This window comes from Lynx rufus, unplaced genomic scaffold (genome assembly GCF_022079265.1).
Source record: "Lynx rufus isolate CCGP_SWC_20201006 ecotype Redwood Valley unplaced genomic scaffold, mLynRuf1.p SCAF_1, whole genome shotgun sequence".
Classification (NCBI taxonomy): domain Eukaryota; kingdom Metazoa; phylum Chordata; class Mammalia; order Carnivora; family Felidae; genus Lynx; species Lynx rufus.
Window position 1 is genome coordinate 193,632,094 of NW_025814823.1, and position 12,736 is coordinate 193,644,829.

The 12,736-nt window shown below is 42.0% G+C and overlaps 1 protein-coding gene across 4 annotated transcripts in view; it reads right to left on the minus strand.

Moving 5' to 3' along the window:
* Window positions 1–12,736, minus strand: part of GRIA1 (glutamate ionotropic receptor AMPA type subunit 1) — a 304,474-nt gene that overhangs the window by 43,386 nt on the left and 248,352 nt on the right. The window lies entirely within an intron of this gene.

Here is a 12,736-nt window from a genome sequence, read left to right on the forward strand (position 1 = left end):
CCAGTTCTAGAATATTTTTCCAAAGATATTACAAACTGATGTTGATGTCATATGATGTGGTATGGTGGACATACAGGGCATCAAATCATACTGAATCATACAGTGATAAAGTTGCTTGCATTCTATTTTTCTTTCCATCCAGCTTGATTTGTTAAGTAAGTGTCATCCTGGCACTACTATAATTGTACATCCTTTCTAACATGTGCCTTGACAGCCTTAAGCTCAAAGCTTTCAGTAGGTGACAGTGCTTAACTAAAACTTAATACTTAACCACCAAAGAAATCACCAATACAACCTACAAGTTTTACAGATAAATTCGAGTCTCAAATCACACTGACTCAGGAGCAGAACCCAGGCCTGCTAGCTTGCTTGATTGTTCCACAATGCTCTGAAAACCCTACCCGACCTTCTCTGTGTTATTCCCATGTTCCTGTGTGTCCCACTTTGTTTGCATGTCTTACAGGCTCCTTTTGATTCTAGGCAGACAGTGCTCACTTCAAAAAATTCAGCAAATATTTGTTTTTGCTTGCTATATGGAAAATAATGTTCTTAGATGCTTCCTATTAAAAGAGGAAATAAGAGGAAATTTGTTCAAAGGAATGAGATCAGGAGAGTGGAGCAAAGCTATGCCCTGTGAAGAATGGCTGCAGGAGGAGGGAACCAGAAAAAGAGACTTGGAGAGAGGTGTTCCCTGAAGGATTGATAGGAGGCTGCTGCCATGAGACCCGATTTAGGAGCATTTGGTACAAGTGTTTTAGCAATACAAGGAGTGGGTATTTGATAGGTAGGGTGGTGCAACAATGAGTTGGCTATTCTGAGGGTGAGAGTAGGTTTCCCCATTTCTGAAGATGTTCACTTGGTGGACCATTCACAAAGAAGCTGTGTTGGTGCCTACTCTTAGTCCCCAGGGTACGACGTGCTGGAGACATGTCTACACAGAGGGTCATATATTACACAGGTCCAGCTTTCTCTCTTACTCCTCCCATCTCTCCCTTTCTGTGATTTGAAATGATAACTAGGTAGACCAGGATGCATGGCTTCCATTGGGCAGTCAAGCAAAATGAGATACAAAGAGGCAAACTTATTCTCTCCATGCCCTGGGGGTAGTACACATATGTACTCAAAATCACAGGATCTTCTTTTCACCTTAGGAGGTGGCAAATATCAGTGTCCTGGGGCTGTGTGAAGATGCTACTCTTTTCCCAACTCGGGGTGACCACAGTAGCATCTAAACTAGATGCCCCTCCAAGCAGCCCCTCCTTCCACTCCTCTGCTGAATCAGTTTGAGTGGTCTTTTTAAAAACGTGAAGTGTATTATGTTGCTTCTTTGCTTAAAATCCATGAAAGCCTTTCTCTTACACTTGGAATAAAATTCAAACTCCTTGGTGACCATCAAGGTCCCATGTGGTCTGGCCCCTGGCCTGCTCGCCAGTGTGTCCACAACATGCTTTCTGTACTCTGGTCACACTGGGCTTTGTTTGGTTCTTTCTATTCAAAAGTCTCATACCCTTATCACATGCCACTCTTGCCTCCACTCCCACCCCCATCATTGTTTCAACCCTATTCATCCTTCAGACCTCAACCCACCTAGCACTTTTTCAGCATTCAGGCTTAATAATCTTAGAGCCTCATGTAGCTCACATTGTCATTGAAATTGGATCTCTGTGTGTTTGTTGACTATCATTCCCCTAGATCATAAGCTCCATGAGAGTAACGAATCTTATAGCACCTAGCACAGAGTGGGCCTCAATAACAAGTGAATGCATGAATATCACCTCTCTCATAACCTGCCAATTCTATTCACATTGGATTCTAGAGACCAGGAATATTTTTCAGGGCCAGGAGAATTCAAACTTGCTTATAGCCCAGGATGTCTGGAGTAACAGCCTCAAACCAAGTGTTCAGGATGGCTATTTCCTTTTCCAACATTACTGAACTGAGAGACCCAGCTAAAGTATCCCAAGTTGGGGATCATCTAGTGAAACTCAAAACCCTCCCAAGAAAGTTCCAAGTCAATGGATCCTTCTTCCCTGTTCTTCTTTAATTAATATTTATCTGCTAGGCATTGAGAGCAGCTTACCCTGCACACTATTTCCCACATCCCCACCTATTTAATAAAGATACCAAAGAAGGAGTCTGTTGTTTAACAGCCAGTAAGTGTCATCTGTAGCATAACTGGAAGGCTGGGGGAAGAGGCTCGTCAAAATGTGATATGATTCCAATGCTTCATTTGCATCTGATCCATGTGATAGGAACCTGAGTGTAACACACCATCCTTCTTCAGTTCAGACCTGGTACAGGCTAAGCTGGGCCTCTGTCTAAGAACTCTGCATTTTCCCAGTTCCATACCAAAAGTAGAGAGATGGAGTTATTGGAGGCCAAGACTGGGAATGAGTGTCTTTGCTCTTTCACTGACCAGCCCTATAACCTTGGCAAGTTGCCTGCCCAGCTGGGCCTCCGTCTTCTCTTCTGTGTAATGGGTGAGACTAACTCTATGTCATGGTGAGAAACCAAAACTTTCAGAACTAGACTTAGTTGATTCTTTTCCTTTAACTGATACAAGTTATTGGAATTAAAATAGCACAGGGAAAAGCACTTTGAAAAGTGCTGTTGAAACATGAGGCATTATTTTTGTGATAATTATTCTCCTAGGGAGCTATAGGATAAATTCCTTAGTAGGGAAGAACAACTGTTATCTGGCCCGTGGAGGTATGCCTCATCACCTGAATTTTATTAGTCTTATAACTTGGCACAGCTCTTCCCTAAAGTCCCTAAGCCACTGAGGAATCCCTATGTTCCTCTAGAATTGGTCACAACTTATATAGCTTGTTGGGCTCTTTATCTTACTCAATCATCATTTACAGTACTATGAAATGGATGGGAGAGGGATGAATATCCCCATTTTACAGATGAAAGATCTGCAGTTACATGACATAAGGTGACTTATCCAGGGTCATGTAGTGAGCCATTGGCAAATCTAGGACTAGGAACCAGGACTTCATATTTCTTGTCCAGAAGTCTACCCACTGTAGAACATTACCTCCTTCACCAGATTCTGATTCATTTGTAGATGAGCACAGACTTCCTCAACCCATGTCATCTCCCTGATGTTGGATCACAGCCATGATTCACTTCTTGTAAAGCTCAGTGGGACATTTGGGAGCTACTGAAAGGAGTCTGACCACCAGCATCTCCAGAGAATTGGAAACCTATTTGTATTGGTTTTCTACCACTGCATAACAAATCACCACAAACTTAGTGTCTTCTAACAGCACTCATTCATTGTCTCATAGTTCCGTAGATCAGAAGTCTGGGTTGGGGTATCTAGATTCTCCACTAAGGTCTCACCAAGCTGAAATCATGGTATTGGCTGGGGCTATGGTTCTTATCTGGAGTTCGGGTTGAACAACCTCACTGGTTGTTTGCAGTATTCACCTCCCTGTGGTCATGGGACCAAAGTCATTGTTTTCTGGCTGGCTGTCCACCTGAAGCTGTCTCACCTTCTAGAGGTTGCCAGCATTCTGCATCACCTGTCTCCTCTATCTTCAAGCCAGCAATAGTGTAGCAATCCCTCTTATTCTTTGAACCTCTCTGACTTCCACTAGTTGGAGAAAACTCTCTTTTTCTAAAGGGCTCATCTGTTTGGGTCAGGTCCACCTGGAAAAATCTCTGTACCTTAAAATCAACTGATTTGGGACTTCAAATTATACCTATAAAATCTCTTCACAGTAGTACCTAATTAGTGTTTGAATGACCAAGGGATAGGTATCTTTAGAAATGTGTGCCATACTATTTATCCATTCATTTTATAAACATTATTTGTATGGCAGGCACTGTTAGGCATTGCAGAGATAAAAGTGAATACACCATGGGGTGCCTGGCTGCCTCAGTTGGTTGAGTGTCTAGATTTCAGCTGAGGTCATGATATCATGGTTCATGGGATCAAACCCTGCATCAGGCTCTGAACTGACAGCACGGAGCCTGCTTGGGATTCTCTCTCTCCCTCTCTCTGTCCCTTCCCTGCTGATGCATTTGCTCTCTCTCTCTCTCTCTCTCTCTCTCTCTCTCAAAATAAATAAATAAACTTAAAAAAAAGTGAATACACAATAGTCTCTGCCTTCCATGCAGAAGATGGGAGGGCAGTGTAGCCTAGTGATTAAAACACAGGCTGTGGGGTCCAATACCCTGATTCTCTGCCAAATGTTTAGCACAGTGTTTGAAGCATAGTAAGCACTCAGTAGAACTATCACCATCTTATATTAATGTCATAAATGGTAATTATAGTACTATCTTAATTATGTGACAAGTAAGAAAGTAGTACTAAGGGGACACAGAAAGACTTGATAATTACTCTGCTGGCAGGTGTCAGGGACAGTTATCAGAGGAAGAGAAACTTGTGCTTGGTTTTGGAGTATAAGTAAGAGACTGTTAAGCAGAATAGGTACAGTAGTAGGAGAAGGCTCAGTAGCCAGAGGTAAAAAGAGGAGGTGAGTGGAATATTATCTCTTCTTCAACTCCCCAGTCATTGCAAGCAGAGCTCTAAGCAACCCCTTCTGCTCCCCATCACACCATAATCCTTCTCCTATTACAATTCTAACCATGCTGCTGTAGTGATTTTTTAAAGATGCTATAATGATTATTACTTATAGTATTATTGATGAACAGGGGTGATGCTTGGTTGAACTTGCTAAACAGAGCCCATGGAAATTGGGAGGGGCAGGCTGCATGAAGAGATCAAAGTGACAGGGTCTGGTGATCCACAGGAGCAGGGGCTGTGGAAGAGGACAACGCTCAAATGGCAGTTCATGCCTACTGGGTGAATGGACTCTGACATGCTCTTGATGCTGGCTATAAGCTGTCTCTTCTTGTAAATGATGGTTTTTACTTTTCTTAATAAGACACTGCATATATTATTAAATGTGATGCTAATAGAAGACAGTAAGGCTCTGATGTGATCATTCTCTGCTTCTGATGGATATTTCCTGTCCTGTTCATGCATTAGGATTCACTGTAGGCCTTTAATTTTTTTTTTTATTATTATCTCTCAGCTTAGATTTGTCATTCTAGACCAGGGATAGGCAAACGTTTTCTGTAAAAGTCCAGGTAGTAAATATTTCAGGCTTTGTGGGCTTCATGTACTACTCATCTCTGTTGTTGTAGTATGAAAACAGCCATAGACAATACATAAACATATGCACATGGCTGTATTCAAAAAAAATTAATCATAAAAACACACAGCAGGCTGGTTTTGGTCTGTGGGCCACAGTTTGCTGACTCCTGCCCTTAATCCTATTGTGAATGTCAGAGACTTTTGATTTAAGTGAGTATGCTACAGTAGTCAAGAAATATATTAACATCTATCTAGTTATTAGTCCCTCCAGGTAAACATCCAGATAAAATATTGCAATGATTCATTTGATAATGACTTTTGTGCTATCCTCAAGGAGAAAGTAGAGGGCATTGGTGAGGAGAATGGGCCCAGGGGTCAGATAAAGCAGGATGGAGTCTTGTCTCATTACTTACTGGTTGTATGACTTTGGGCAAGTCACTGAATCTCTTTGTGCTTGTTTCTTTACAAAATGAAGTAATTGTACTCATGGTGTTTTTAAGAATTAAACATGAAAATACAAATGAAGGATGTAGCACAGTGCCTGGCACAGAGTAAGCATTTCAGGATGGAAGTCTTCACATAGTGCAAGGAGCAATAGCCTGCTTGGAGGTAAGGGAGTAGATGCCATGGCCAGAGACTTTAGGAAATCAGATCCTTGAGACCAATGTGGGGAATGGAAAGTCATTAAAAAGCAATCAACATTCGATCCTGTCAACCTACTCTCTGGGACAATTCTGACAAGGAGTTGGATATGGACATTCTTCTTCATTTCAAAAGCATTTCCTGTCATCCCCAAGAAGAAGGAGAGGAAGGGACACTTCCTGTGTGCCTTCATTCAGCCAAGCTCAAGAGGTCACTGAGTTCAACCTATTTCCCTTTGTCATCTGCTTCCAATGGCTATTTTTAAAAAGTAATGAGGGGCGCCTGGGTGCTTCAGTCGGTTGAGCGTCCGACTTCGGCTCGGGTCATGATCTCACAGTTCGTGAGTTCGAGCCCCGTGTCGGGCTCTGTGCTGACAGCTCAGAGCCTGGAGCCTGCTTCACATTCTGTGTCTCCTTCTCTTTCTGCCCCTTCCCTGCTCATGCTGTGTCTCTCTCTGTCTCAAAAATAAATAAACATTAAAAAAATTTTTTTAAATAAAAAATAAAAAGTAATGAAAACGTGGGTGTGAAGGCAGAAACTCAGATGGCCTGCCTGTAAATTAGTGGGAGAAACAAATGTCCATCTTGGCTAATTACTGAGCTGAGCTATGTTTGGAGAGAGGCTTACTGGGGATCAGGTATGAAGGTTCCCAGACCAGGATAAATAGCTCTGGTCAAATGCAAGACTTTTATTCATGAGGCCACTTAATCTGAGACGCTATGTTTGGATGGCAAATCATCCATTTGTCACCAGCTGCAAACCACCCAGCACTTCCCTGGCACAGCAGAAGTGACTCGTTTTAATTTCCCCAGCTGCTGGCCACTGTGTTCTAACACTGTGGCAGCAGGGTGGGCCTTGGACTCCTGTGGTGAGTCCCAGGGGTGGGAAGCTGGGGACTGGACAACAAGCTCTACGTTTGCAGCACATGCAGAACTATGTTTCAAAATGGAAAATTGTTTTCCATTTAGGTAGGCTATGGGAGTGTCGCACGGGTGCAGTTTGCAAAAGAATGGATGTAAATGAGTTCAGTTATTCTTAAAAATGTACTGATTCATTGGTTCACTCTGAGTATCAGTTTTCACACCTGAAAATGGGAATAATGATATCCATCTCATGGATGGTAAGAATTCCAGGAGTAAGTCGTGTCTTGCACAGACAGAGCAGGGCTCAAGATGTCATCTGTAATAATGGTGATTATTCGATGATTTCTTCTAGAAACACTCCTCTTAGCTTCTAGGTCCATTCTTTCCTCAGTCTCCTCCTATCTCTCAGTTTACTCCTTCTTAGTCTTTTTGTTGTTGTTGGTTCTTCCTTTCTTCCCAATATTAAGCTCTTTCTGTTCCCAAAGCTCAGGTCTCAGCCCTGTTACTATAACCGCCTACCATCTTGCCCCAGCTGACCTCCTCCAGTCCAAGTCCTTTATTCATAAATGCTGACCAATCCCAAATTTAAATCTCCAGTCCCTCTCCCAACCTTTAACATGCGTATCTAACTGCCTCCTTGACACCTCAAACCTGAAATATCTAACACAAAATTCTTAATGAACGTCCACCAAAAAGCCCCAAATCAATACAACATTACTGACGAATTCTTCTCCTTCCTCATCTCAGGAAGTGACATAACTGTCCATCTGGCCGTTCAAACCTAATATCAGGGAGACATTTCTGCCTTGTCTCTTTATCTCACCCCCACATCCAGTCCCTCCCATCCAATCACGCCCATAGTTGCAGATAACATTCTCTGCACTAGATATCAATCAGTGTCACATTTCATTGCTGCTTCTCTGGTCCTTGTATAATCCATGTACACACAGCAGCCAGAGGATCTTTTAAAACTGTAAATAGAGTCATGTTGTTCCTCACCCCAGTTAAAATTTGTCACAGTAACATCCAAATGCTCTGCTGGGGTCAACCTGAGCTGGTCCATCTCCAACCTCATCTTGTACCACCTTTCCTGTCATTGCCATGCCCCAGCCTCACTGGCCATCTTGCAGTTCCTAGAATACAGCAAATTCTTTCCCATCTTGGGACCTTTGCAACAGTTGTTTCCTCTGCCTGGAATTCACTTCTCTGCAATTGTCCCAAACATGCCTCTATCTACCCTTTAGATTTATGTTCATACGTCGCCTCCTCACAGACACCCCTCTAGGTATTGTCTTTGCCACCCATGTCTCTCTCACCTCATTTCCTTTTTTCATAGCACTTATCAAAGTCTGAAATGATCTTTCTATAAATTATGTATTTATCGATTGATTTATTCATTTATTATCTGTCTTTCTCCACTAAAATGTAAATTCAGTGATGCCAGGGGTCTTATCTGTGTCATTCACTGCTATATCCCTGGTGCCTAGCACAGTGCCTGGCATAAAGCAGGTGCTCAATGAACATATACTGAATAAATTGAGTAATTACATGGTATTTATTGAGGACTGAATATATACAAAGCCTGATGAAAAATAACCAAGAAGTTTCTTCTCAAGGAAATCAATTTAACAGAACGAATGGGACCCACCAGAAGCAACTATGATGCCTGAGCTGTGGTGAACAGCATAAGGAGTCACTGACTAAGTTCTAAGGAAGTACGGAGGTAGGAAAAGCCATGCCTAACTGGGAAAAATCTGGAAAGGCAGCATGGAAAAGGGGCCATTGACAGGGCTATGCAGGGCAGGCTGGCTTTGAGCATTCTGAAATTTAAAGAAAGGTATTCCCTGGGGGCAGGGACAGCCTGTGCTCTGGTGTGGAGGTGGAATGAGAATGTAAACAAGCAAGAATTTCACTTTGCCCCAAACAGCCATTGTTCTATGGCCTTTGCATGGGGATCCTGCAGAAGATACTTGGCATCCATTTTTTTTTAGTCCTCACTGCTCTCTTCAGCCCAGGTAGACATATCTCCTTTTGACAAATGAGGAAACAGAGGTTCAGAGAGACAAAACAATTTAATTAAAGTCACCAAGCAGGTGATGGAGCTTGATTGTGAACCCAAATCCATCAAATTCCAATGGTGTTATTTCATTCGCTGGAAGTGGGTGTAGCTTGGACCAGGGCCAACCACTCTTCTCTTTCAAGGTTTACCTTCTCAGGTCCCAAACACCACTTGCCCACAGTTCCTAGACACAAAGGAATATTTGGCACCATGCTGGTGTTAAAATGAGACTTCCTCCACATATATTTTTGGGTTTAAGTTCTTAGAAGAAGCCACTCTCTTTTTATAGCTAGCTGCCTGCTGGCTAGCCTATAATACCAAAACATATGGTTTCCCTATATCCAAAGCCCTCCCTAGAGCTCCTACTATCTGCTGATCCACCAGCTGGTTTCAGAAGTACGATGGGTTCCGAGGGCCTGGGTCCCTGCCTCAGGGTGCCAGATGTGGGCCTGGGTTGTCGTCTGTGGCTTAACATATCCAGTATTTGAAGTCCTTTGCGTTGGAATGTTGTGGGTTTTTTTAAAAATATCAGCAAATGGGAGCAAAAATAACAATACATGCTTCTGCTTTAATTAATGTTTGGTTAGCTCCAGCACAAGGCATGTATTGAAAGGAGTTATTTTACTCAGAATAGCCAATTGAAAATCCTCTATTGCCAGGTATCTTTTCACCCTACCCAGTTCCCTGCACACTCAGACCCCACCTCCCACATACCCCCAGCCAACCTGGCAGGGCAGCCCCAGAGGCAGGGAATACGTGCTCATCCTCTTCTTACCCCAAGTCCCCCAGTCATTTCACCAAAGGGATAACACAGCCCTTTCTGGGACAGTGAAGAAAATTACTAAGTAGGAAATCAGAAACTGTATAGATCTCCTACTCTTGTCCCTGCCATTTATTAAGGATACGATTTGGGCAAGTGATTTTACATAGCTGAGCCTCAGTCTCATCTATCTATGAAATGGGGACGATAACAGGAACAACCTAAAAGCACTGGGAGGATGATGTGTAATGGGCCTAGTGGGGTACCTGGACCCGAGTAGACACCTGGTGGAGGCAGCCACTACTATTCAGAAATGAGAGATAACGTGGAAGGAAATTTCAGTGTGCTGTGAAGTGGAAAAAAGCAGGTTATAAAGCAGGCTATACTATATGGATTCATTTTGAAAGAATTTAGTGTTCGTTTTTAAAAATTGAAGTAGAGTTGACACATAATGTTACATTAACTTCAGGTGTATGGCATAGCGATTCAAAAATTCTATGTTATGCAATGCTTACCACATGTGTAGCTCCCATCCGCCAGCATACAATGCTACTACAATACCATTGACTTTATCCCCTATGCTGCATTTTTCATTTCTATGACTTGTTCATTCCATAACTACTGGAAGCCTGTATCTCCCACTCCCCTTCACCCATTTTGCCCATGCCCCTCCCCTCTGGCAGCCATAGGCTTATTTTCTGTATTCATGGGGCTGTTTCTGCTGTTTGTTCATTTGTTGCGATTCCACATATAAGCGAAATCCTACGGTATTTGTCTTTCTCTGACTTATTTCACTTAGCATAATACCCTCTAGGTTTACCCATGTTAAAAAGGATAAGATCTCTTTCTTTTTTATGGTCGAGTAATATTTCACTGTATATATACTACTCCTTCTTTATCCATTCTATCTATCCATCCATCGGTGGACACTTAGGTTGCTCCCATATCTTGGCTATCATAAATAATGCTGCAAGAAAAATGGGGGTGCACGCATCTTTTTGAATTAGTGTTTTCCTATTCTTTGGGTACATAACCAGTAGTAGAATTACTGGATCATATGGTAACTCTGTTTTTAATTTTTTGAAAAACTGCCATGCTATCTTCCACAGTGGCTGCACCTATTTGCATTCTACCAATAGTGCACCAACATTCCTTTTTCTCTACATTCTTATCAACACTTGTTATTTCTTGTCTTTTTGATTTTAGCCATTCTGACATGTAGAAGGTATCTTGCTGTGGTTCTGATTTGTATTTTCCTGATGATCAGTGATGTTGAGCATCGTTTCATGTTTCTGACAGTATATGGCCCCATTTGAAATCAACTTTGGAAGAGATAAAGTGTCTGGAAGTAGGCAAACTAAGATATTACAGGAGTTATCCAAGTGGCTGGATTATAGGTTCTCTTTCTTTTCCACCTTTTACTATTTTCTGATTTTCTAAATGAATACCCACAATGGGTTTTTTTGGTTTGTACTTATTTATTTATTTAATTTTTATTTTAGAGAGAGGAAGAGAGTGCAAGTTGGGGAGAGGGGCAGAGGGAGAGAGAGAGAGAGAGAGAGAGAGAGAGAGAGAGAATCTTATGCAGGCTCCACCCTCAGTGTGAAGCCAGACGTAGGGCTCCATCCTAGGACCCTGGGATCATGACCTGAGCCAAAATCAAGAGTTGGATGTTCAACTGACTGAGCCACCCAGGCACACTGCACCGACAACCCCCACCCCCACCCCCAATAGTGTTTATAATATGAAGAACACCTAGGACATACTGGTTAAAATTATGGGCTGTGAGATCAGACAATCTGGGTTCAAATCCCAGCATCTTCTCTACTGGCTGTGTGACCTTGGAGAAGTGGCTTGGCCTCTCTGAGTTGTGGCACACTCAACTGTAAAATGGAGATAGCAGCAATGCCTTCTCCTGTCAGTCTTTTAGTATTGTTGTTATTCTTTTATCACTAACTTGGTGACTGACAAGTCATGAAGAGGGAAAAAGGGATCAGTATAGACAGGAAGTGAGAAAAGTCTCTCTGAGGGGTTAATTTTTAAGCTGAGAGCTGAAGGTTGAGAATGATCTAGATGTGTGACAATCTGAAGAACAACATTACAGACAGAGGAAATAGGAAGAGCAAAGGCTCTGAGGCAGGAAACGGCGTCATGAGTCCAAGGTAATTTGCAGTATAGGGGGAGTATGGAGAATGAGGCAAGGACTAGGTCAAGCAGAGCCTCTGAAGCCAGGGCATGGGCTTTGAATTTAAAATTTAGAAGTCCAGCTCCAAGTGCCACCTCCTCTGAGAAGCCTGCCTGCTGCTTTTTACCTTAGCTTCTAATTTTTCTGAACTCTTCTACTTTTCCCCTCCATACCACTCCTTGTTATGCTCTTTTTCACTCTTGCCATAGATTATTAAATCATTGGAGAGATTTTAGAGCTCCTCATAATTCCCTAGAATGTAATACAGTCTCAATATTTGTTGAGTGAACATGGAACTCCATACGTAGGCAATTTGTAATGTTTTCCTCTGAGCTATCTATAGAGAAAATTATTTCTTGAGCTAATTAATAGCAAAAATATGATTACACAGGGAGTCATGTATTATACAAATTAATAAACTGATTTCAAAAACTTTAGAAGCACCCATTTTTGAGAAACTGGTATCTCAGATAAATCCATAATTCTTACATAGTTCTAAAATCATGTTCCCTCAGAATCTTTGCTCTGAAAAGTGGTTGTCATAGAACAAATTATTGTATAAAGTTAAAATAATAAAACTGAGTTTCTTTAAAAATATCATATAACACTGATGTCCTCACAAATTTAGACAGACTCCCACTCTTAGTGAATCTCTGTCATAAGTTTACCTGAATTATTATAGATATGGAATACTAACTTTGGGTTTTTCCCCTTTTCCCTCAGGAATTCTCACCAGGGACATAAATGGAGATGCATTTGGTTATGGGCTTGCTCTGGGCCATGCATAAGTTGGAAGAGGCACTAAGAAATATTCAACTTCATCCTTACCCTCAAGAGACTGGAAATGATCTACCTCAGTTGTCAAACAGACATGGCATTCTGCTTATCACCAGAATCTGGGCCCTGGCATCTGCCTCTGTGCTTCTCATATGTTCAATGAGCATAGTATTATTTGTCCCATTATTCATGGGACGTGTAGTGGGCAGAATTCTAAGATGGCTCCAGGACCTCCATTTTCCTCTCTCTCCCACGTTATTCCTATGATCATGTCATATTCCATTGCAAAAGGGATTTTGCAAATGTAATTAAATTTACCTATCGGGGCGCCTGGGTGGCG